This window comes from Lagopus muta, chromosome Z (assembly GCF_023343835.1).
Source record: "Lagopus muta isolate bLagMut1 chromosome Z, bLagMut1 primary, whole genome shotgun sequence".
NCBI lineage: Eukaryota > Metazoa > Chordata > Aves > Galliformes > Phasianidae > Lagopus > Lagopus muta.
Genome location: NC_064472.1, coordinates 30,314,420 through 30,341,179, shown reverse-complemented (window position 1 = coordinate 30,341,179; position 26,760 = coordinate 30,314,420). Strand labels below are relative to the sequence as shown.

At 34.6% G+C, this 26,760-nt stretch overlaps 2 protein-coding genes across 10 annotated transcripts in view; one reads left to right on the top strand and one right to left on the bottom strand.

The window, feature by feature from the left end:
* PTPRD (protein tyrosine phosphatase receptor type D) overlaps positions 1-26,760 on the top strand; it is a 1,217,200-nt gene that overhangs the window by 145,237 nt on the left and 1,045,203 nt on the right. The window lies entirely within an intron of this gene.
* LOC125686691 (uncharacterized) overlaps positions 14,276-26,760 on the bottom strand; it is a 263,423-nt gene continuing 250,938 nt past the window's right edge. The window contains exon 2 of the mRNA XM_048931001.1: positions 14,276-14,321. The gene's annotated coding sequence lies outside the window, so the exon portion shown is untranslated. The remainder of the gene's footprint in view (positions 14,322-26,760) is intronic.

The window sequence follows — 26,760 nt, the reverse complement described above, 5'->3', positions numbered from 1 at the left end:
AATATTTGCTCCCATTTCTCAAAAACTTCCTTTGCTGTGTTGCCCCACACAATGATGTTATCAATGCACTGTAGGTGCTCAGGAGCACCTCCCTGACTCTCTAGTTGATGAATCAACTTATGAATGGGGAGCAAGGAATCCCTGTTGGTGCAGTACTGCCGTCTGTGCACCATTTTTGTAGCAATCAGTACCTGTTGCTTTTTTACTCATAGCAACCCCACAGCAGATGGATCATCTGACAGGCCAGGCAAAACAGAGAACTGCTTAACACCTTCTGTGTCTACAGCCGCTATTCCAAAGGCTCATCAATACACTTTGGGATTCTTAAAGTATCCCCTTCTGAGGTAATCAATACCAAGTATACACGGAGTCCCTGGGCTAGTCACAATAGGGAACTTTTGCTAGTCCTTACCAGTGAGGCTGATTTCGGCCTCCAACATAGTCAGCTCTTGGGAAGCCCCAGTCACCTCATGAATATAAACTGATTCTGTCCCTTCATGACTCAAGGGCATTAAAGTGCACTGTGCACCAGTCTCCACCAGAGCCTTATACTTCTGTGGTTCTGATGTGCCAGGCCATCTAATCCACACAGAGCTAGCTGTGTATGCTGGTGTCCAAAAAGGCCAATGGCATCTTGGCTCGTATCAGAAATAGTGTTGCCAGAAGGAGCAAGGGAGTGATCATCCTTCTGTACTCAGTCCTGGCGAGGATGCACCTAGAGTACTGTGTTTAGTTTTGGGCCCTGTCTCGCTTCAATTTATAGGAGGGAGATGAGGTTCTTTTAATATCTGTGTACCTAGTGTGAGAATAAGATACAACAGTTCAAATGTTGGTGCAACCAGTTTATTATAAATCCTTATCAGGGAGACGGGAAAGGGAAGGAGGGTGATAGAAAAGATAGGAAAGAAGTAAGAATCGTATAAAGCGGGGATAGTCACCACCGGAATCCAGCAGTGGTCCTTTGCATGATACTGTGTTTCAAAGGCAAAAAAAGCAATGGGGAGAGGGGGGTGGGGGTGGGTGGAGACCAGCAGCCTTGGGCAGCATGCAGGTAGCAGGAAGAAGTCACAGAGCCAATGTGGGAGGAAGCAGCAGGAGTCAGGTAGCAAGCCCAGGAGAGTCTGTCAGCATGCAGGAATTCCATAGTGAGGAATCTGATGACATACACCTTTGTTCTTCCACAGCATGCAGGTAGAGCGCAGAGCAAGTCCTGGAGGGAGAGAGTGCAGGTCATGAGGCTTCTCGTGTCAGAAATCTCTTCTTCATAAGGAATCTGTTGCCAGAAAACCTCAACCTCATGGTTATAGGTCCCTTTTTATCCTTCTTCTTCTGCCAGCCTTTGTGACATCGTTGGGTGCTTGAGTAAGGGTCATGTGAGTACCCCCTGAGATGGCCATTTTCCTTGAGATAAGTCCACACAAAAGACTGCTTCACAGCCATTAAGCTGCAGCTTATCTCTCTCTCCTTGCCCCTGTCCATCTCTGTCCTTCAGACAAAGGATTTCACAACCCTTGCCCAGGACTTGTCCATCAGTGTTCTCCAGACAAAGGATTTCTCAACCCTTTGGCCAGCACTTGCCTGGTCTTGTTCACCTGTGTCCCCAGCAAACTTTGAGACAATGATGTAAAAGAATAATCTCTTACAGGCCCCTCACTAGAAGAATGACACTGAGGCTCTGAAGTGTGTCCAGAGAAGGGCAATGAAGCTCTTGAGGAATCTGTAGCACAAATCTTACAAAGTGCAGGTGAGGGAACTAAGATTATTTCGTCTGGAGGAGGCTCAGGGGGAACGTTATTCCTCTCTATTGCTACCTGAAGGGAGGTTACAGTGTGCCCTTGTGGCCAAAAAGGCCAATGGCATCCTGGGGTGCATTAAAAAGAGCGTGGCCAGCAGGTTGAGGGAGGTGATCCTCCCTCTCTACTCTGCCCTGGTAAGACCTCATCTGGAGCACTGTGTCCAGTTCTGGGCTCCCCAGTACAAAAAAGACAAGGATCTCTTGGAAAGAGTCCAGCGGAGGGCCACAGAGATGGTGAAGGGCCTGGAGCATCTCTGCTATGAGGAAAGGCTGAGTGAACTGGGTCTGTTCAGCCTTGAGAAGAGAAGACTGAGAGGGGACCTGATCCAGGTCTATAAATATCTAAGGTGTGGGGGGCAGAATGGCGAGGCCAGACTGTTTTCAGTGGTGAGTGGAGACAGGACAAGGGGAAACGGCTGGAAACTGCAGCATAGGAAGTTCTGCACAAACATGCGCAAGAACTTCTTTACAGTGAGGGTGACGGAGCACTGGAACAGGCTGCCCAGGGAGGTGGTGGAGTCTCCTTCTCTGGAGATGTTCAAGACCTGCCTGGATGCCTACCTGTGCGACCTGCTGTAGGGAACCTGCTTTGGCAGGGGGGTTGGACTCGATGATTTCTGGAGGTCCCTTCCAGCCCCTACAGTTCTGTGATTCTGTGATTCTGTGATACAGTGAGGTGGGTGGGGGTCAGCTCTTCTCCTATGTAACTATCAATAGGAATAGAGGGAATGGCCTCAAGTTGTGCCATAGGAGATTCAGATTGGATGTTAGGAAATAATTCTTTTCCAAGAGAGTGGTTAAGTGCTGAAATTAGTTGCCCAGGGAGACATGGAGTCACTGACTCTGGAGGTGTTCAAGAAATGTTTAGACATTGTACTGATGGACATGGTTTAGTGGGAAATATTGGTGATAGGTGGACGGTTGGACTAGATGATCTTAAAAGTCTTTTCCATCCTTGGTGTTTCTGTAACACTGTATGATATTCTCTCTGCAATTACCTTCCATCTCTTTTATTACTTAGTTAATGGTATCAGATAATTACGTATATAATGTGTAAGTATTATATGTATAATTATACACATTTTTTATCTTGAAACTGTAGTTAAATTAGAATTTTATACTGTTCGTGTTGGCAAAACTGGCAAAAATTATGGCAAAATATTGGAAGAAATCTATGGATATTCAAATCCTGTTAGTCTGATGCTGCACACATCCTTTTTATTTAGTCTGTACTGAATACTTAGTAATAAACTAAGTATATAATAAGTCAGGAGAGGTGAATTTAATGTCAACAAAGATAGTGGAGGGTACTTTTGTAAACCATCAGAAGGATAAAAATTCTGAAAAACAAATGTTTTCAATTTTTACTGTTTAGATCCACAGTGGCATGTGACCAGTTTAAAACAGACTGAATTCTCTCCAGAAAGTGATTAAAGCTTTTCCCAGATTTAGTCCCATGAATGAGCAAGGCCAACTGTGTTTTTGTTATTGTTGTTATATTTCTTTTGATATATTTGTGGTTGTTTTGTTTGTTTTTGTTATTGTTAACTGTTTTGGGTTGTTGTTTTTTGTTTTGTTTTGTTTCATAATGTTAAAGTCACATAAATGGAAAACATAATGTGAAAAATTCATTGTGTGTGTCTGTCAACTTCACTGTATCTATTGTATCCATCGATGATCTTAGCAAAAGTGAAATAGTCTGGAATTAATATGAAAGAACATAAAAATCACTTTATATAAATTTACTTCAGAATAAATTTGATAGAGTGGAAGGTCTTTGAGGCTCACAACATATTATTAATGCTCAAATAGTCTTTATGGACTTATGTATAATGACTAATTCAAAATGTATAATTCACATACCTTTGGATTTCATCTGTGGTGAGCTTCTTTGTTTGTTGGATTATGTATAAGAAGATCAAACATTAAAAAAAAAAACAAAAAACCTTTAAGTATTAAAAATCACATGAAATTCCTATGAATATTCATATTGTTTGGATTAGTCATGCAGACCGCATTGTAATATATTCCCTGATTAAATGGTGCAAGGCTTTCATATGCAAGTATAAAATTTTAAAATTCAGTGTCTATGAAATGTTCACATAAGAACTGTGAAATTATCAGTCAGAAATGATTTATAATGAAGGCTAATTGAGCTTTAGCAGGCAAATCAGGATAGAATTTGTTTTTATTTCTCTAGATTCAGCAAGAAACTTTTGTGTATTAGCATAAGAAATTTAATATTTTTCAACGAAGTGTTATCCCTGTGGAATAAAAGTAAATGGTAAAAATCTACTTCAAAGATACCAGTACAGTGTATATTAAAGACAGCATTTGTCCTTTAGAGTGATCACAATGAATGAACTGTCTTTTATTTTACCAAAAGGTGTATAGAATCTGAAAATATAATCTGCTGAAAAAGTATTTCAGCATTTTTTTAGGTTAAAAACAATACAAAGCAAAACAAATAAATGCAATAACATTTCAGTCTCTAGCATGGCTATTATTTTTAGTAGGAGCTTTACTATCTCTTCATATCTTCAAATAACTCATATACTATAGTGGTTTTAAGATTTGATGATATAAATTAGAAAACAGATTGATGAATTCCAACCTATACGTCTTTTTCCTGTGTTCTGCTCAGAAAGTCTAGGTATCAAATGAAACACTTCAGAAGTTAAAAATCGTCATGTCTTATGAGTGAGCTACCTGAGCTGTCTTCTGCTGGGAAATGTTAAATGATATGGTTTTTGTTTTTGTTTTTGTTTTTTAAGGGTTATTTGAGTGATACGCATCTATATGAAATTTACTTAAACATTTAAAAAAAGTAAAATAAAATAAAATAAAATAAAATTGAATTATAGCCCTGGCCTTTGGGATATCCAGCTTTGTTCTTTTGAAGAAACAACTTGCAACTACCCCATTGGCTCTAGCAGGCATTTGCAGCCTGCAGGATGTATGCAGCCAGGGATGGCTCACAATTCAACCTGCCCCTTGTCTAGTGCTATAAAAGCAGCTTTTTACAATGAGTGACCCTGGGTACACATCAATTGCTCAGCAGCAACCAAGCTGCCAGTGTACTCCTTTTAGCAGTGGCTCATCTGAAACTAAGGCAGTAGCAGGGCAGTGCTGAACAGTGCTTTCTCAAGTGGTAGCAAATAACTATCTGCATTTTAGCTAAACTGAGAGCTATTAACAGTAAAGAACATTTTAGTACTTTCTATTTTAGTAGAGAAGTTTGAGAATATGTTTCAAGATCACACACACACATGCGCGCACGCACACACACACACACACACGCACACACACAAAGTTTGCAACATCATTCCCAGTTAATGTAAATGCATTATCTGCAAATTTTCAATTGGAATGGATTTCAAGTGGAATTTTAGAGTTTCAATTGCATATTCAGATTCACGTCTTCTTACTAAACTTTCATAAGAACTCTCTTAATGGAGAAAAATATGCTTTACTTCACAATTACGTGTCTTCAGTGTCATCACTTTTTGGCAGTATGCACATCTGAACAGTCGTCAAGGATGAAATACAGGAAGAGTAAAATTTTATCGAAAATCTCTGATGAACATCTTGAGAACTTGCTAAGGATTGCGGCCACTCCCACTGAACAAGGCTGATGTTTTAGTTTCACAAAATCAAAGTCAAATATCCCACTAGTTTTATGTTTATAATAATTTCATATTATTATATTATTATATTATAATATTTCATATTATTATAAGAAAGAATAGGCGTCAGAATATTTGCAAAAAGTGAATTTTTGAAAACAAGAGGTTCTTAATCCATGTGTTCAATTCTCTGGCATCTTTTTCAGTTCTAAAATACAAATATAAATTAAACGTAAGTACAATGTACACATAGTCTAACTAATCTGTATCAGCAAAATTTTTGCTTAGTTGAAACAGTTCTTCAATGCTTACCCAAATTCACTTTATTTCAGCATCTAAATTCTGCTATCTATTTACATTTTTCTACAGACTGTGTTAAGTTTAGTTTGAAAATCACTTCTAGAATCTGTTCTCTTATGCAGTGTTGACTATTTTGTTCTTTATTAAACACTGCTGGTGGCTGACTCACACCAGGGACTTTAATGTTCTGCTGCTATTTTTCCAGAGGTAGATGAGATTCATTTTCTCTCCTCTGACCTTCTGGCCATTTTCCTGCATGCCAACAAAGGTATTTGTCCACATAAGTGCTGATGTTTGTAGACAAGATGAAGACATTATGTGAGTCTAATATGTCCAGTAATTTTATAGAACTCACTATTTCTCATGTGTTCGCATGTTTTTGTGTTTTTGTTGTTGTTGTTTGTTTTGTTTGTTTGTTTTTCCATATTAGGCTCAAGATTATGTTTAATTCTTGTTTTTAGTTTGTGTTATTGTTATTTATTTTGTTTTGTTTTGTTTTGTTTTTGGCATTTGAGCCATGTACCATTTTTGACCATCAGAATTCTGTTTAAAAAGATAAACAGATTTAGAAACTGCAGCTTACCTGAAATAAGAAAGGCACAGAATGCTATTAGAAATTATCTGTACTCGTATTCAGACCTCTGTTTCATTAAATTTGGCAATACAATTTTTATTTTCAGAGTATTGTAAAGATTTTGCTGATGTTTTGACTACTTTTCATTATAGTCTACTAATGTGGCCTCTTTTATGTATTCTTTGTAAGGCCTTTTACAAGAACAAGTTGTAAGAAATACTAGATCGATCTTCCTCAATTAGAAGACCTATTTGCTTGATATGAGAGGCAAGAGGTACTTCCACATAGTGATAAGAGATATCAAATATTTTTGTTTCAAAAACTTATTTTCTAAACTCTATGCATGGAAATCCTTGCTTAAGGAAGATATTTGTTTCAGAAGAAATTTCTTCTTCTGAATGTTTCTCAACTTTTTAAATGTAAATTTACTCCATTTTTTGGGATCAATTTGAGGTCATCTGCTGTCACACAAAACTGTTTTTGTCAGTCAACTGCCTAACCTACTGAATAAACTTTTGTTCTGAGATTAGTAACAGGGTATGACTCCCATTTGTTATACCAGTCCTTTCATTCATACAGAATCATTAACTCCTTCATAAAAACAACACATGGTGTATTTTTAACTATTATTTGTTTATAAAATTTTGATTGAGAAAGCCTTTTGACAAAAACATAATTCTTGAAAAATAGATGTGATGCCAACCAAATTTCTAATCACTTTTGTTTGTTTGATTGTTTTGTTTTGTTTTATATTAGTAATGGTTATGTTGTGATCTGTAAAGATACCAAAGACTGGCTAAGAATATATATTTTTTTTACATTAGAGACATTTAATTCTTCACATAAATAAGCTGATTCCTTGTGACTTACAGTTGACATTCAAAAGTAAGGATTGTTTTACTTGCTTTGAGGAGCTCTGAAGTCTTTGATGGTGAAAAATTTTAATAATTGTAGGTGCTTCTTTTCATGTTCTTCTTTAAAGAACAAGCTATGGATTAAGAATCTAATTCTATAAAAAGTGTTAGTACTGCACTGTTTTATATTTGGGACATGTAACTGTTTGCAAGATGGTAAACTAATCAAATGAAAAGTCCTTTATTGCTAGTATATCTTTGGCTGATCTTTTTATGCAAACCTCATGTGGAGAGGTAGCTGTATTTATAATGGAAAAAAAAAGCCATTAGGGTCTTTTGTTCATGACTTTTTTAATTTCCACTTTTTGTAAGAATTTTTACTAAACCATCACAAAAATGAGTAATACATGGTCAGTATTTATAGTCATATATGACAACTTTTCAGATCTATTCTCTGTATAGGATGAAAACTGGAACTATTTAGTTCTATGATACTGATTTTATCCCATACAGACTTTCAGAAAATAGTATAAAGACTTTTAATATAGTTTTTATAATGTCTGGATAGGTAACTGACACAGCATTTATCTGTGCAATGTTGTAATAAATGCATGTCTCACTCCAATTTATAGGAGGGAGAGGAGGTTCTTTTATTATCTATATACCTGGCGTGAGATTAAGAAGCAACGGTTCAAATGTTGGTCCGACCAGTTTATTACAAATCTTAATCAGGGGAAATGGGGAAGGGGAGGGCGGACTCTATTATAAATTAGGGTAGTGGGGAAGGGAAGGAGGGCGATAGAAAAGATAGAAAACAAGAGGCAAGGAGTCTTTATAGGCAGCAAGAGGGACATAGTCACCACCATGGATCCAGCGTGGTTCGTAGTTCGGTCTTTGATCTTCAGTAGTAGTGGGTCGTCAGGCAGAGTTGTTCTATTGACGACGAAGGACGAGGAGAGACGACCATGGTGATGATGGCCCCTTTTCAATGGTTTCAAAGTGGTGAAGTCAGCTATCTTTGGAGTGACAGCTCAAATCCAAAGTGGTTGAGTCAGCTCTCCTTGTGGTGGCAGCTTCTGGCTCTGGGATCTCAGCAGGAAACTCCTTTGTTCTTATCTTCCTGGCCTTGCCAGCAGATAAGAGGAAGCAGGGAGGCACCAACTTGCATCTTGCCTTCGCAGGATACAATGGTATCATCCCCCAGCCTCCCATACCAAGCTGGAGCGGTTTGGCCACAGGCCAGATCTTCCGCCAGTGAACACTGCTGACCACTCTTCTTCCGCTCTTCTACAGAGCAAGCAGCTCTGGGGGAAGGGGCTTGCAAATGTTCCCAAAGCGATATTGATTGTCACACAGTTAGCACCCATCAGCTGCCTCCTTGACAAGTCACTCAGAGTCTTATCACAAGAAAAACCTCAGGAAGCAAGCTTTGAGCCAAAAAAAAAACTAAGAAGGATTCTCACAATGCAATAATGCATTTAATGACAGAATATAACATTAAAAATCATATAAGATGTGTAGTAAAATTCAGCATAATAATAACATATACAATACATTTTCAATGATGACTTTTCATAGTGGTCTACTTTCTGAAACAGTGAAGTATAGAATCACTGCTTGGATTGAAACGGGCCTTAAAGATCATCTAGTGTTCCAACTCTCTATCATGAGCAGGGCTGTCGCTCGTTCAATCAGGCTGCTGAGTGTACCATACAACCTGATTTTGAATACCTTAATATTGATGTCAATAAGATATTTTTGAAACTTCACATTTAAACATTATTAAAATAGAAGTCAAATACTGAAGTGATAGTGGCTGCATGTTTCAGTGTTTCACTCTTAATTGAAAAATAAATTGCATGTGTCTTTAGTTGTGTAACTGTAGGTGATGTAATGTTTCAAATTGCTGAGAAAGATATTATATACACTTTCTAGCAATTAAACATAATTCCTCAAGAAATGTGAAAGCATATGATACTCAGTGTGACAGAAAAAGATCTTCTTTTACCTCTGTGTAACAGAGTTGTGTTCTTCTAGTACACTACATGAGATAATTGCAATAGCAGGAGTGATGTTTCTCTGCTGAACTAGATGTTTTTCAGTACTGAAAATGAGAATTAAGAACTATATGTGCTTTCTGCATATTGCAAGATAGTATTCAGAGTGAAGGTCTTATAATGTTAATGTTAGCAAACTCAGCAATAGATTGTAGCCTGTTAGAACTTCCTGGATTTTGATTCTGTAAGATTGGGTAAGATTTCACACTGTATCAATTTAAATCTCTTGAAACTGATTCTTTTCTTCTTCCTTCAACAACTATATATATTTTGCTCTTGTGAAAAATGTAAAGGAGTTACGTAAAAACTCTGAGTTAAATATAAATTCTCATCTCATACTTTACTCATGGTAGAAATTAGAAGGTATTTTAAAGTGCAATTTTTCAAACTATGGAAAGAAGCTATTCTTGATTAATAAAACAGTCTTCTTGTTATCCTTAGACAGTTTCATAATGGGAGAATGTACCCTAGTTTCCTTCCATGCTTGTGACTTTCATACAAAAATCTCTTTTTATGACTTACCTTCGAAAAGTTTTAATGTTTGGGGTTTTTTTTCCCCTTATTCTCAAGAAGAATTCTAGGTTCCATTTTATGTTTTATTTATTTGTTTGTATTTTATCCATTTCAGTCTTCTTTCAAGAAGGTAACAAGGACATTTTATGGAAGTGAGATAGGACAGTAAATAGGACAGGACATTCTCCTTGCGACAAAATATTTGTTCTATATTAACTCCACAAGTAAACATTAATAAAATAGAGATGTGGAATATTACGTTTTTCCTAAAAGTCCAGGGTGACCATCAGTGGGACAGATATTGTAACATTTTTCTTCCCTACCATTTGTTCCTTTTCAATATACTAAAGTCATAGTATCAGGGTAGAAATGTTTTTTACTTTAAGTTATGTATTTGAAAAAAGCTCTATAAAGAACTTCATTAGTAAGAGAGTGCTTTGATATTAACATACTTAATGACAAAATCTGACAGAATTTTTTTAATGTACTTCGAAAACTAAGTCCTTGATTTCACATTTTCTTTTTTTATATCTCTTCATATTCTGATTTAAAGCTACGTTATCATGCTTTCTTTAACAAATAAACAGTTAACTAAATTATTTGAAAGTGGAAAGTGTACATTTTTAAAGAGAAGATATAATAGGATTTTTAAGTAATTTCTTAAAATATGTTAAATTTAATGCTGCCCAGAATGATACAAAATTCATCTGCATGCTATATTATAGAATGACCTGGGTTGAAAAGGACTACAATGATCATCTAGTTTCAATGCCCCTACTATGTGCAGAGTCACCAACCACTAGATCACTGGGCTTTGCATAAGTCCAGGTAGATGCTTTATAGAAGGTCTATATGCTATATATAGGAAAAAGTAGCAATATGACATTTTCACAGTTTTATCTCTCTGTTATCACTATTTAATGGAAAAATTATTTATTTTTTAATTAACCAAATTGGTTTTGGTTCATTAACCAAAACACATAAACTTCCAGTCCTTTACTCAAGCATTTAGGAAAATATGAAACTGTTTGAGAGAGGTAAGGACTTTGCTAACAGAGCTGTATTTTGGATGATAGTGAATCTGAATGTAAATTGAATGAAAATTTTTCAAGATCTCTAAACTGAGTTTCCCTCAAGGCATAAGAAATTGGAAGATGCATAGCAGTTATTGTACAATTTGTATTGTACAATACACAGGATATTCTATAAATTACAGATATATTACAGACATTAATTAAATGAACAAAGGTGAAATCTTGCCAGCTACTGAACATTCAGTACAACCTAATAGTGGCAAATCCTTCTCACTCATTTTGAACAATAACAAAATTTCAAGATGTGTATCTAACTTCATCCAAGGCACCCATTAAATATTTGTGGTGTCTGTTTCTCTACAGTTTTCAAGAACAGCTGTATCATTAGAGCATTTAAAATGCTGTGTCAGCAGGAAATAAAACAATAGCTGCAAGAAAAAAAAAAAAAGAAAAAAAAAACAATAAAGCATAGAGCTATTACGTGCTTTTTGTGCTGAGTGTGGTGTACCTTGGACAGCATTTTTCCTTATTTATTTATTTATTTATTTATTTATTTATTTATTTTACACAAGGGATAATTGAAATATAATTTAAGTCTAAACAAAAAAAAAAAAAAACAACCCAAGATTTATGGATTTATGAGAGCATCTCTAAGTAGACATGATTGCCAATGCTAATTTCTCACTTCAGCTCAATTATTTTCATTTAATTTTTTAAGAAATAAAATGGAATCTATTTAGATTATCTCTAGGAATCTTCTAGAAAGTATAGAATCACACAAATATGGAGCAGAACAGCCATTATTCTGTTCCATTTTGAGATGACTGGAACACAGCAGGATTTATCTGTGTTAGAATTTTTGAAACACAGAACAATGTTAATTTCTCTCTCTTTCTCTCTTTTTTCTTTTTAACCTAGAATACAAATCCTCATTTTGCTTAGATTTAAATCTCCTAGACAAATTGTTCAAGTCATACAAGCATAATGCTTACATCAGATCCTTCCATCTTTCTATTTCAAATCAATTGAATTTACTCTTTTTTTTTTTTCTATGTTGCCAAATAATAGTAAATGTAGAAATAACCATTCCTCAATAGGATTCAAGTGTAGTTTGAGTAAGAGCCTGTCTTTCCCTGTTTCAAATAAAAGGTGCTCAGGTAAAATGATAAAAAAAATGAGTCAGATATAGAATGGGACATCATTCCAGAAATGTGGAGTCTCCATAAACCAGCCCATACAAAGTGCTGCCTTTGACCTTACAAGTACACCTGCACATATTACAATTATTATCTTTTTTTTCCTTTGAACGCTGTTAGATACAATTCTAATTGGAGAAGAAATGGAACAACTTTTTACTACTGTCATAATAGACTATATGTATGGAGCAGCTTTTCACTACTGTCATAAGTAGTAAATATCCATTCTAGCTAAAAAGCTGAGCCGGTATTATGTCAGGAAACTGATGTAAGACACTGAGGTGGTTCAAGTGAAATATATCTAACTAAACATTCTGAGCATTGACTTTTTGCAACTGAACATATCAAATAGTGTTCAAAGCACCATCTAGAAAAGGAAATTTCATCTGTAATGCAACAAAGAGCCTGCTATCTCTGCATTTTTTAATTTAATTAGTCTCTCATGGATTCTGAATTAAATTACAATGAAATAGATCCACTGAGTCTATCACAAGAACAGTCCTTTCTATTAAAACATTCTGTTTAGATTTCTGAGAATTGTATGTAGAATATTCCAGAAGACTGAAATGTTTTTGAGGGATAAAATGCAAATTTAATCCTTGAATTCGGGGGGGGGGGAAAAAAAAAAGTCCTGTTCAAATCTGAGTGGGGTTGTGGAATGATATATGATTGATTTTATGAATAAGAAAGTTTACAGAAGTAAGGAGGGTTAAACTTAGGAGTCAAATATTAAAACTGTGCCTGTCTTATATTATCATTTCTCCATTAATGGTTTACATTATAACTATATGTTAGTTTGTGTGTTTTTTTTCAGGGTAGAAATTTATAACATTATCCTCCAACTTAAATATAGAATCAAAATAATTTCAGAAATGTTAAACACTAACTAATGAAATGCTTCATTTGTAGAATAATATAACATCACATGTCATACGCTTTAAAGTAGAGCAAGAAAATAATAAAAAGAAAAATTGAAGGAGGTTAAGAGACTCGTTAAGATGTTGATTCCAGAGAACTACTTGATGAGAGCAAAGAAATTTTATCAATTAAGTTGGACTGATAGCATCTTAATTGTACCATAATTTGTTGCAACAGAGAAAGACATGGATTCCTGTAGCAATTTTGATAATATTTACAGAGATCAAAAATTTTTCTTTATCAGTATGCGTGTTAATCATTACTTTGTTATAGAGAAAAGAAGAATACTTTCACCAGTAATTTGAAAAGGAATTGCGTGATATGGTTTAGTACTAGTGGTGGCAATGGTGATGAGGAGACGTTTGGACTGGATGATCTTATAGGTCGTTTCCAACCTTGTGATTCTTGTGATTCTTGTGATTCTTGTGATTCTTGTGATTCTTGTGAATTGGAATTTGGAATTATCCAAGAACAAAATTCTGACCAAGGGCTTTTTTGTTTGTATGATTGCTTGCTTGCTTGTTTGTTTGTTTTCCTACTTTCACCCCTCTAGTTTCAAAGCCTTTCACATTGAGTCCATTTGCTTACAAGCAAAAAACTGGTAGCACTGTGCATTGGATTAGTCCTCTCTGCAGGATAGATTATCTTGTGGGGCAGGTTCTCTTAAGAGTTAAAATCTAATTTTGTCTAGATTCAATAATCATTGGAATTTAATTTTTTTGAAAAGAATTCTATTCAGTGATGTCCATCATTGGAGCTTTCCATGAACATGAATTGTGTTTATATCTGATTTAAGAAGCTTTGAAGGTTTTATGTTTCTTTGTTTCCAAAGACCAAAAGCTCTGCTGTGTCTGTAAAATAAAATTAACAGATTCTGACACTAATTTTAAAAGTACCATTGAATAGATTCACATTTAATTAGTTATCCAAGAAATAAAATTTCAGCATATGGTTCAAATGGTTTAATAATTCTGGTTTCTCAGTGATGTTTGGAACACAACTCAAGTGTGATTAAAATAGCAAATAATTTTGTAACTCCACAAAAATAAAGATTTAGAATTTAAATCTCTAAAATATAGTTCATGTCTGCAAGTTACTGGGCTTCTCATACTGAATAATTTCAGGACTTTGTAAGCTGCATTGTGCAAAATATGGAAAATGTTGTCTAAAGGCATAGCATCTTTATCAGTGCTGCTGTCACGGATTTGACCAGATCAATCTATGTCCGTGACAGGGGCGACAGGCCTCCGCCCTCCCCCCCCCCACCCCAGTCCCACAAAATGGGAAGGAAGGAAGGGAGGAAAAGAACAGCGGCAACAATCTATGGAGGAAAACTTATTTTACTATAATATCGGAATACAGGATAACACAATAGATACAATTTAATTGCAATTGAGATTAATAAATCAGACAAGATGAGAGAGAGAGAGAGAGTTCCCGGGACCGATTCAAACCTGAAAAGCTTGGAACGGCTAGGAAAGCACCCTCCAGCACCCACTGCAAGGCAGCAAGAGCGCGCCCCCCCCACCCGGAAGGGTCAGATCCCGTGACTGCTGTAATGTACAGGGATAGGTACTTGGAATTGGGGCAGTGACACTTTAATGCCCCGTACACTACATGATGTTTTGATGTGGAATACTGAAACCCAAAATAAAACAAACAAACAAACAAACAAAAAACGTAGAACCATGACAGCTGCATTTCTAAATAGAATTGGAACTGACTGCTGTTTAGTTTTGCTTCTGTGTTTCAGAATCCCAACTTATTTCCCCCTCATGTAAAACATCATCTCTGTTTAATCCTGTAGGTAGTTATTTGGGGTGCATTAAGAAGAGCGTGTCCAGCAGGTCAAGGGAGGTGATCCTCCCCCTCTACTCTGCCCTGGTAAGGCCTCATCTGGAATACTGTGTCCAGTTCTGGGCTCCCAGTACAAAAAAGACAGGGATCTCTTGGAAAGAGTCCAGCAGAGGGCCACAAAGATGGTGAAGGGCCTGAAGCATCTACCCTATGGAGAAAGGCTAAGTGAACTGTGTCTTTTTAGCCCTGAGAAAAGGAGACCGAGAGGGGACCTGAGGGACCTCCAGGTCTATAAATATCTAAGGTGTGGGGGGCAGAATGGCAAGGCCAGACTGTTTTCAGCAGTGTGTGAAGACAGAACAAGGGGAAACAACCAGAAACTGGAGCATAGGAAGTTCCACACAAATGTGTGCAAGAACTTCTTTATGGTGAGGGTGACGGAGCACTGGAACAGGCTGCCCAGGGAGGTGGTGGAGTCTCCTTCTCTGGAGATATTCATGACCCGCCTGAACACCTCCTTGTGTGACCTGGTGTAGGGAACCTGCTTTGGCAAGGGGGTTGGACTCGATGATCCCTGGAGGTTCTTCCAACCCCTAATGATTCTGTGATTCTGTGATTTCACTTAGTGGAAGGGCTGGAAAAGGTTGTAAATATATCCAGTTGTTTCAGAAATTGTCACAAAATCTCACAGACACACAGAATCATAAGAGCTGCAAGGGACCTATGGAGAATATTTAGTCCAACTCTCAGCTAAAGCAGATTCTGTAGTGTAGTTTTGTAGAGCAAAACTCTAACAGAGGTGTGTCAGAAACAAGTATGGCTGGACACAATTGTTTCTGAAAAAAATAACAGAAATATATAATTAGTGGATAGACAATGTTAATATTATTTATAATAGCACAGTTCTCTAAAGAATAATGATGAGAGATTTACCACCTTGTCTCTGCTCTGCCCCCAAACTCCTATAAATACTTAAAGTATATTTACCAATTTATTCAATCTGAATGTCTAGACTAGCAAATTTCAAGCCTGCTTGTGTTTCCACGAAGATCTGTCAGCTTTTATGTGGTAGTCAGCAAAACATTATATTTAGGGAGCAGAAATTGAATTATTTTTTATCTTAATGTCTGGTCTCCAAATAATTATGTTTCATTTCCAATGTCGAGTTTTGTATATTATGTTTGAACTGAAAAGGCTATAATTAGCAGGGCAGTTCATAACACTACCATTTCTCTACAGAATTCGTCTATGATTCTGTTCTCAGGTTCACCTACTTTAGTCTGAGAAATATGTATTCTCATCTAGTCTTTCAAAAAAACTGATTTTTATTCTTTATTTCAGTCCTAAGAAATTGCTTTTATTGGTGTGTTTCAAGTGGACAGTCACTAGGTGCTAGTCACTGCCTTCAGGTTTGGCCAAAGCCAAAATGTATTCAAAGCATTTGTAACATGGTTATTTTAAAGAAGATGTTGTTTTAAAGATGAAATTGTATGTAGCGTACTAATTTTATGAGCATGCTTCACTCAACATTGCATTACTTTCTCTTCCACTTTTTAAACTGAAGCTTTGTCTGCAGTATATTATCTGTGGGAATTTTATGGCTTTTTAGGAACAGGTTTTGGCTTTAGAATTTTACCTCAGAATCTGGAAGACAAATTCCTTATTTCTAGCTGTTGTGTTTAAAACTTTAAGATGCATTCTAACGTTGCTTTGAAGGGCTTTTGAAGCTTTAAGATGGATTCTGATGTTGCTTTGAAGGACTTTTAAAGCAATTGCTGTAGACAGCAACACAAATGGAAAATAATACAAACATGAAATTTTTAGGTACTCGTAGTGTTCATAGATTTATGTTGCCTTCATACGCAGCTTTACTGGAAGTTGCTGACTATCCTGTGGAAATTAGTGCATTCCAGCTCTAACATGGCTTATTTACTCCAAATTTTTTAAATACTGTATTTCCTTTTTTCTCCAACACTGCATATGGTGTGAATAATTATTTCTGTTTTTCAGGTTCTGTTAGTGTATTACACAAAGCTTGAATTTTGAAACTTAAATCTTTAAGTAAAGGAGGCATATTTCAGAGGAGAAAACATCTAGAAAGCTGCTTAATAAATCAGCAAGGTTAAGATGTGCACATAAGATAGGATTTTTTAGAGTCCCCTGATCCAGTTGGTGTGGCTTTTTTTAACAGTAGGTGCTGATATATTAAGCAACAATAAGTGTGACCTATTTATCTATCTTAAAAATACTCCTATTCATACGATACCCTATGCTACTGCAAAAATAAAATAACTATTATTTATATAGTTTTGGAATCGTGGAGTCATTCTGCAAAATACATTCAGTAGATTGAAGAATATTATTTCTTTTAAGTAGTCTTCAAGGAGGAAAATAAGAAAGTATGGTTTCCTCAGAAAATAACTGTAACAAAAAGCTCTCTCTCTCACTCACTCACTCTTCTTTTTCTTTTTAATGAAAATTTTGTTTATCTCCAATAAGATATATTCAGAAATTATCCATATACTAGAAATGCAGCAGAATGGAATTGAACCAATCAGAATCATTTGTGGTTTTTTGTTGACCTGATCCTGCAGTGTGTGCCAGAAACTGATTCAGAGAATATAAGTGGCACTTGATTAAAATACCAACAAAGCTGTTATTAAACAGGCAAAGCACTGGAGCCAAAAACCTGTTTCCAGAGAAAACACAATGGAATAAATATTTTCAAAACATTTTCTGAAAATGGAGCAACTAAAAATTAATGCTTAAATAATTTCTAAATTTTCAATGAAACAGTGAAGGAGCTTGGAATAAAACTTAAGAATAAAATGGTGCAGAAATATACATTCTTGAGAAAATAGATTTTGACAGAAAAGTACACTGAGATTTTACCATGAAAGATGCCAGAGAGAGCTTAAGATTTTCCTCTTGTCCTGTTATCCTGTTAAGTCCTTGCTAGTGAGCTTATTTATTACTCTTCTTGCTATCATTTATTATTTTGCTGTGGGTGGTGGCTGTTTTTTGTTGTAGTTTATGTGGTTGCTTATTCTTTGAGGTGAAATATAAATTCGATATTTGAAGATGCTAGTTTTTAATCCAAAATTTTTGTTTTGGAGTCATATTCTGTTTCCAAGTCAAGCAAACATGCAGTGGTGTCATACATGATCTTTTTAATGTGTATTGTAAAATAGTTAGGAAACTGATGAGTTAGGAAGTTGATGTGACCTTTTAAAGACTTATGTAAATGTCCCTTTGTTCAGAGAAGTAATTACTTGCAACATAAGTAAATACCTATAGTGTTTATTCACAATTCATGCAGCTTACGTAAGTGAACTTAGTGACAATTAGGATGGTGAATTTAATACAGCCTCAGAAAAAATTTGAACCTTAAGAAACATGCATTAAATGGAAACAACAATATCGACTGCATTACCTCTCAGAAATTTAAGCACATTATACATTGAGAAGAAGAGTTGATTCACTGGGATAGGCTTGGAAAAATCATCTACTTTGCAAAATCATCTTCAGCTATAAAGACCGTGATAAGGGTAAAACACAGTAAGTGTCCGTTGCTATTAACTTATGTATTTTCATAGGTGCTGTGTATGTATAAATCATTGCAGTAACAATGCTGACTTCAACCTACTAATGAAATAAGCTGAAAATTGTTTATTTTTACTGTGCTCACCTGTGGAAGGATTTAAGGTGGATTTTTTTTTATAACATGAAAAATTCATTAACTATCATGCATTGTCCCAATATGAGAAAAATACCTAAAGTTTTAATTACATTTGCAACTTTAAGATAATGAAAATTATGCACTTTGGCTCACTGAGGAAAAGTGATCATTAATTTTTGACTAACTTCCTTTGAATTTCTTTTTTATTTTTACTTTCTATTTACGTATTTGTCCTTTTCCTGATGTATCTATGTTATTGATTCTACGTGTAAGTTTTATATATGCATTTTTAAACTGAGTTCTTGTTTGATGTTTGCTTGCTTTTGCTTTCTTTACTGTTGCTTGTTGTTGTATTATTCAAACTTGGCTGTGGAATTGAGTGTCTTCTCTGGAATTTTGATTCTTAAAAATTCATTGAAAATATTTGCTGCCACAAGATCAGTTGTTCTATATGATAGTAAATATAGGTGACTGTTAGTAAATATAGGTGACTGTATCTACACCTAAATTCTTGAAAAATTGGGAAAAAAAATGAATTTAAGGAAACTATCTAAAAGCTCTGAACAAAGTTCTATCATATTTGACTTTATTTCCTTAACTGCAATTTATTACTTAAAAACTTATGTAAATTTTGTTCTGAAAATTCTGTTGAATCATAAGAAGTAGTCTACTAGTAGATGCATTGGACCAGTTTTCAAAATTGTCTGTCTAGAGTAAGCGTACAAAAGGACTCTTAAGTGTGAAAATGGTAATAGGTTTCCCATTATAACAATACTTTGTATTGCTGTGCTATGTTCTACTATCAAATATCACCACACTTTGCAACTATTAATGACTTTAGTCCCCCAGTGCCCCAGTGAGGAAAAGTTCCTATTCCTGTCTCACACATTACTTCACATGTAGGAAATGGAAGGTCTAACAGAAGTTACCAGCCACCTTAGGATATTGTAAGAATTGGAAAGGTGAATCAGCTAGAAAGTCAAGTGTGTGATTTACTTTCCTTGGAAACACTTTTATTGATGCTGGTAGGCAGCAGGTTCCACATTTCCAGACAGGTGGAAAAGGTAGGGAAATGCCAGTTCATTGGTTTCTGCTTCAAAACAAAATATCTCTTTAGAAAGGCTGTCTCTTTATAATTGTACTGATACAAGTCCATTGTGCAAAATTAACTCATATGAATTTCCTTTTTCTTACTGTACTGGCAATTTTGTGTAATTGTGTTATTTTTCCAAGGGCTAACTTAGAACTCTGGTAAAGTTTCCAATCTGTGTTTATAATTAGTTATAGTATAATGTGTATCATCAGTGAAAGTGGAAGTTCGTTGTTACCTCTCCTCTAACTTCCAAAATTATTATATTTTGAATTGGCCTTTCACCTAACCAACAACAACAATAAAAAAATGCAGAAACAGCTTTGTTGTGGACTGAGGACTTAGGGAAGAAAAATTTGTACAGGAATCACAGACAAAGGGTGGATGGATCTAAGAAGACCAGAACCATGAAAATGGCTGAAGAATATAAGGGAGCACTATAGCTTTCTGATTGGCAGGAGTGATGTCCTAGTTTATGAATAGTTTATATTTGAATTCAACCATTCTGTATAATACTTACTTGTTTGTATGTAGTTATTTTGCAATGAAATGCTTCACTGTAACTTGCTTTTCCTGAATTTTATCTCAGTTATTAATCTTCCAAGAAATTAATGTCCCTTTTCTGCATTTCCCCCCAAAACTGAATCCTTGGCATGGCAAGCATATTTTCTTTAATGATAAACTTGATTTCATTATGCTCAACTAAATTTGTAAGTGAAGCTTTTTCTGTAATCAAACTATGACACCAGCATCAGACACTGTGAGTATAGGAAGGGTCTTTCTAAATGCAATCTTTTTCTACCTTTTAATTAGAAATATAATTGACCAGTAGAATGCAATGTCATAAATTATATTGCTGAATTATATATTGCATAAGTTTCATAGGAAATTGTGATGCTTTTTGTCACCAGCCATTTGTATTGTCCTTCTTATAGATCAAAATGTAAATCTCTTTTATAGCTTGATGTGAAAAACAAATCCTTTTTTCACCCCAATAAAAAAATGAGTAAAATTAAAGGAATTCCCATAGAAAAACAAGTTTAGACTTGAGCTTTTACAGAGCTGAGTGCACCTTCTCCTAGTGTTCACAAATAGTAAGCTCAAAGAGATATTAAAAGAAATCAATTGGGTATTCCATACAGGGTGAAGGGAAATACACAGGGAATCTATTAATTCAAAATACAAAATTGTTTTTGCTAAAAGAATGTGTCCACTAAAGGATATTCAGCCTGTATTGTTATGATGAAGAAAATTTGGTTTTTCTTCATAGAAGTATTAATTCAATAATTTGAGATAAGGGTAAAAGACAAGTTAATTTGTAAAAATGATGAAAGCATATAAATTGTTGGCTTAAATTGACATTTAATATGCTACTTCAGTTAAAATATATGTATTTATCAATGTTGTGGATTGTATGTTTATTAAAGATTTATCAAATCTAAAATATGAATTCAGCAATTATCATTAAATAAAATCATCATAGCTTTAGTAGTTCTATGAAATGCTACAGCTTATTAGCAGAATATAATTTACTTACTTGTTTGTTTTAGGTACTTATTATTTGACCTTACATTTGTGTTACAGAAAGATTTTATTTCTATACATTTATTTTTATGTTATATAAAAAGTCAGGTACACATGCAGCTGTATAAAACTATCACAAAAAGTTTATCTAACATAACGATTAAGTGCTCTGTTATGTCCAAGGATATCTATGACATGTTCAAAAGGAACGGAGATAAAAATGAAATTTGCAAATGTTGTGACAGTTCAACTGTAAATCAGATAGTAATTTCACAGTGAGTATGAGTAAATTCTCAGGAGGCAGAATTATTGGTGCCCAGAAGCATTATTCATTCTCTGCCATGGTCAACTTTACCTTGCAGTATATCCAAGGCCATTATTATTATTTAAGTACCTTCTTCAGTGATATTCATGATTTGCTTAAGGACAGTCTCTGGATTACTTCTGCAGTGTTAAATGAATATCTTGTACTAAATGTTAACTATTTCAGTTCTGTCTATCTGTATGGCAAATCATAGGATGCTCTAAGTTTCACTATATCATTTAATTGTCATGTACAAATGAGTAGTTATACAGTAAAAAAAAAAACAAAACATCCAAAATACATCCAAAACTAATGCATCTATCATTGAGCAGTAGATTTTGAAAACAAAAATAAAAAATTGTATTGAGATAGGTCTAGTGGAGTCATTTAAAAGACTGCCTTAGTAGCTTTCCTGCTATGCCACTATTTACGCTGCAGTGTTAGGAGGTGTTGCTAGTAAGATACACAGAAATTCCACAGAATAGCTAAAAATGTTTCTTCATCCTCAAAAGAGAAAAAAGGTTTGTCTCAGAAATATCAATGCAGCTTATTTGTTTGCATATTACTTTTTTCCTTTTCACTCTTGATCATTCTCTTTTGCTTCGTTTTCTTCCAAATTCCATTCTCTGTCCACCAGACACCATGGAAAGTAGACTATTCTTCATGATACTTATTGGCAAGAGGGAAAATTAGGTATATATCAAATTTTTCTAATCTGTTTCTATGGAACAGAAATAGGTAATAAGGAAACAATGTGCTTAACACAGGGATATGACTAAAACAAGCTTAAATTCTGTAATGGCATTCTGGACTCTGCACTGATGGACCATGCAGTCACCCACAAAAATATATGTTGTAGAGAAATGAAATATAAAGGAAAGTAATTGTTTTGCAGACTTTTTTGCTCTTTCTGCATTTTTTTCATTTAGTTTTTCTCTATTTGTGACTTCCCATTTTGTCTCCTTAAATGTGATCCATCTCACTTTAATGAGACTTCCAAAATTGACGTATCATGGTCTATGTATGCATATATCTACTCATTTACTTGTTTAATTTGTGTAGCACATTTTAATTTCAATTTTTGCTTTATTCATGAATAGAGACAATTCCTAGCATATTCCTAATTGCTAATGATTTTCTAGTAAACAATAGTACAGGCTTAGAGACCCAAGCTGCTTTGAGATATTTCAAATTATCGTTCAATCAAAATTAATTTTAAAACTTATCAGTGTGGGGTTTTGATTTTTTTTTCATGATTTCTTAACACCAATGAAACAAATTTTCAACTAGTACTGTGTGTTGTTGTCATTAAGCTCACTGAAATATGTATGGCAAATAAATGGTATCAACCATCAACTCCTCTGAGCTTCCAGATGTTTAATTATACATTTCATGATGCAAAATCTGATTTAAATTTTACTGTGCACTTTTCTCAGTTCTTTCACCTGTGATATCAGAGTATTGTTCTAAATGACAAAATATTTAAAATGAAAAAAAAAAAAAAAAAAAAAAAGTTGACATTACAGGTTTGTTGTACTAGGTTTGGAAAATCATGACCAACCTGGTAGCCTTCTATAAGGCTATCATGTCATCAGAGGCTAGGAAGATGTGGGAAGAACCATAAGCATTGTGGCTTTTGACCCTCTCCTGTAACATCCTTCTAATGAAGCTTAATAAGCTTCTGCAGAGAAGGACTTAACAGTCCTAGCAGACAACAGGTTGAATATGAGCCAGCAGTGAGCCCTTATGGTCAAGAAGGCCAATAGTATATTGAGGTACATTAAAGAGACTGTAACAAGCAGAGAGATGTTATTCTCCCATTCTACTCTGTTCTGGTGAGGCTGCAAATGGAACACTGTGTTCAGTTCTGGGTTCCCCAGTACAAGAATAACAAGAAATTAATAGAGAGAGTTGAGCTATGGACCATAAAGATGATTACGGTCCTGCTTGGAGCATCTTTCTTATGAGGAAAGGCTGAGAGACCTAGGACTGTTTAGCTTGGAGAAATGTGAGAGGGGATCTCATCACAATTTATAAATAACTAAAGTGCAGCTGTCAAGTGGGTAAGTCCAGGCTCTTTTCAGTTGTTTGCAGACAAGAGGCAATGAGCAGAAACTGGAACATAGGAAGTTCCATACAAATGCTAGGAATAACTTTGCTGTGAGGGTGACAGATCACTGGAACAGGTTATCCTGAGAGACTGAAGAGATTCCTTATCTGGGGACATAAAGGCCTGCCTAGATGTTTTCCTGTGAAAGCTGTTGTAGGAAATCTCTAGTAACTGGGGGGTCGGACTTGACATTCTTGTATTTTCCTTCAGGGATCAGAGTCTGTTGACTGTTAGATTTGTATTGGAGTTGAAAAAGAAAGAGAATACTACTTTAAGAACACAGTAATTATACCATTCTCTAGCTTACCACTTGGTATAACAAAGCTAGCTATCCTTAAGGAAGAAAAATGTAATCATAAAAAAGTAATTTTGCTTAAATCACAAAATATTGGATGCTTGACTACATATCAGTTATCCATGAAAAAAAAAACCCACCCTCTTGTATCTAAGGTGCTATTAATTTATATTCACTATAATTTGAGGGAATGTTTTATTTATTTATTTATTTATTTATTTATTTATTTATTTTTACTTCTAAATCAGTCTTTTATCGGCAGTTTGCTGCAATAGGATATTAATCTATTAATTCTCCAGTCAAATCTCTCTTGTAATTTACAAGTGTCTTTGCACATACACTCAGCCAAAAATCTTTGTATTTTTTTTTCTATTTGCTATCACTTTCTTATTCTCTAATCCTTTTAATTGAGTCTCTTAATTTACTACAAAAGAAACTCCTGTTTATTTTTATTTTTATTTTTTTATTTTTTTTTTTTTCCTGCTGTTGTTTGCCTGTTATAAGAAGTAAATGTCACCAACTCTGATAATATTTTTCTGTTACATTCTGATCTTAAATATTAGAAGCAGCAGTACAGAAAATGCTAAAAGTCTTTATGGGAATAGATGTTATGAATTCCTAGTGTCTCTCACAAGCATTTGTAATTACTTGTTTTTCAGAGTTTGATAATCACAGATTTAGATTTGCTTTTGTTTTTCCAAGCATGAATGTAAGCTGGACAATGAGTGGATTGAGAATAGCTCTGCAAAGAAAGACTTGAGTTGTTGATAGCTAAAAAACTGTATCTTGTAAAACTGCATCCAAACAAATGCGGCCAGTAGGATGAGGGAGGTGATTCTCTTACTTTACTTCACTCTCATCAGATCCAACTTGAAGTTGGATCAGCTCTGAAGTCTTCAGTATAAAAAGACATTGACCTGCTAGAGCAGTGAAGGTCAACAAAGACAATGAATGGGCTGAAGCAGTTTTTCAGCTTAGAGAAGGCTCCAGGGAGACCTTATAAGTTTCTTTCCAGTTCTTAAAGGAGGCCTGAAGGACATGTGAGAAGACACCGTTTATCACAGAGTGTAGCATTAAAGATTTTTAGTCAAAAAGAGGGTAAAATAGATAGTAAGAAGAAATTATTTAATTCAAGGGTGATAATGTACTGTAACAGGCTGTCCAGAGTGGGAGGATGCCTGCTTCCTGAAATTGTTCAAGACCTTGCTGCATGGGGTTTTAGCAACCCAATCTAGTAAAAAGTACATCTGAATGGTGAATTAAGTCCCCCCAACTCAAACAATTTTATGATTATATTTTTCCTAAGTCTCAAAAAGCAATACACTTAGGTCTAAAGATTTAATATTTTTATTTTTTTCTGTTTATTTATTTTCATCTTTGTATCATTTGAAAATAACAAATGTCATATCATACAGTAGTGAAATAACAATAATTGCAAAAATAATGAAGAAAGACTGAGGAAAAGCACCTGTATATTTCTGGATGAGGGTTTTTGTTTGTTTGTTTGTTTGTTTGTTTTTTCCATGCAAAGCTAGAAAATCTAATGTTATCTTAGACAGGCCCAAGTGTAAATAAATATGTAAATGGTTTAAGACAAGTCGCTACACTTCTACATTAATGTTATGAAGATCTGTGCTAAAAATGGTGTAAAGAGCACTTTCTCAATATGTGAGAGCCTTGTAGACAGACAAGGGCCCATAGGATGTCCTAAAAATTTCTTGGGACTTGTTGTCTTTTCTTTTTTTTTTTATCTGAAGTAAGCTTGAACTGAATGATGTTAGAATACACTTCATATAACAGAAAAAATGTGGAGGTAAAAAGAAAAAAAAATCTTCAGATAATATTGAAATTTTGTGTAATCTATCTACAAGGCTTTTCTATGAAGAATGATGTTATTTTTCAAGTACTTCATGTTGTGCAGATGAAGTTACAATTAGTTTTTATTTTATATTATTTTTACAAGTAATATAACTGAGTACCACAAATAAAATATTAAAACTATTTTTTTTTCCAGTATTTTTATGTTGGAAAAATCTATTAGATGTAGGTGAAGATATGGGAATTCTATAATCTTATTCACTAGTTGCTAGACTTGGCAAAATGCTTGCAAATCAAATGTCGGCAAAATATCTTTAGAAAAAAATGGGGATAAAAGAATCTAATCTATAATAAGAATCTAGTCTTCTGAAATTTATTCTGGGACATACGACAGAATAATCACCTTATAAAAATCCAGGACAAGATATTCATGCACCATGTAAATCTTAGTCCATTAATCATTTAATGAGAAAAAAAACAAACAAACAAACCGTTTTCTATCTGAATTTTTTTTTTTTTTTTAATTGTCACTATGATTTTCATCTATTGCTGAACATGAATTTAAGATTTAAGGTAGTTTGGTTTTCTTGTGACAGCTGTAGTCATTTTAATACTCAATGTCATGAAGGGACAGCACAGTAAAAATACAAAAAGCCAAGCCTGCTGCATATGTATGGCTTGTGAGTAGCTGAAACTAAATTTTGTGTATTTGTGAAGTCTAAAATACAGCTGAGATTACATCAGATTTGCCCTTCAGCTATTATAAGGAAAGAGAAATATATGTTAAATAAAACACTCTTCAAGAGACTTCATCTTTCTACTCCCCCTTTAAAGCTATTTTTTCTTAGTGTCCTACTTTTTGTGTAGTTTACAGTAACTGAGTCATGGTACCTAATTCCTGTGAAATGTGGCAAGTGGTATCATTCATTAACTTCCTCTGACAAAAATAGGATTTTTGTATTAGTTTGAAAACAATGGATTCAGTTGTGTCCATCAGCTCTTATTAGATACTCAGAAAATTAAGTATTTTGCTTTTATTTTGACTGTGAATTTTCATCTAGATATAGCTGAGCATAAAAAATTTGTGCAAAGAATAAAGCTCCTTCCCACTTTATAAATGTTGAGCAAATAAAAATCAATCTCTACTCCCTTTTATATGTTTAAATTTGAATTTGGCCATAGCTAACCAGTATCATTCAGAGTACAACTTTATTTTTCTTATTTACTCAAGCTCTTTGTTATTGCATACATGAAATTATTACCTGAGCTTTATATG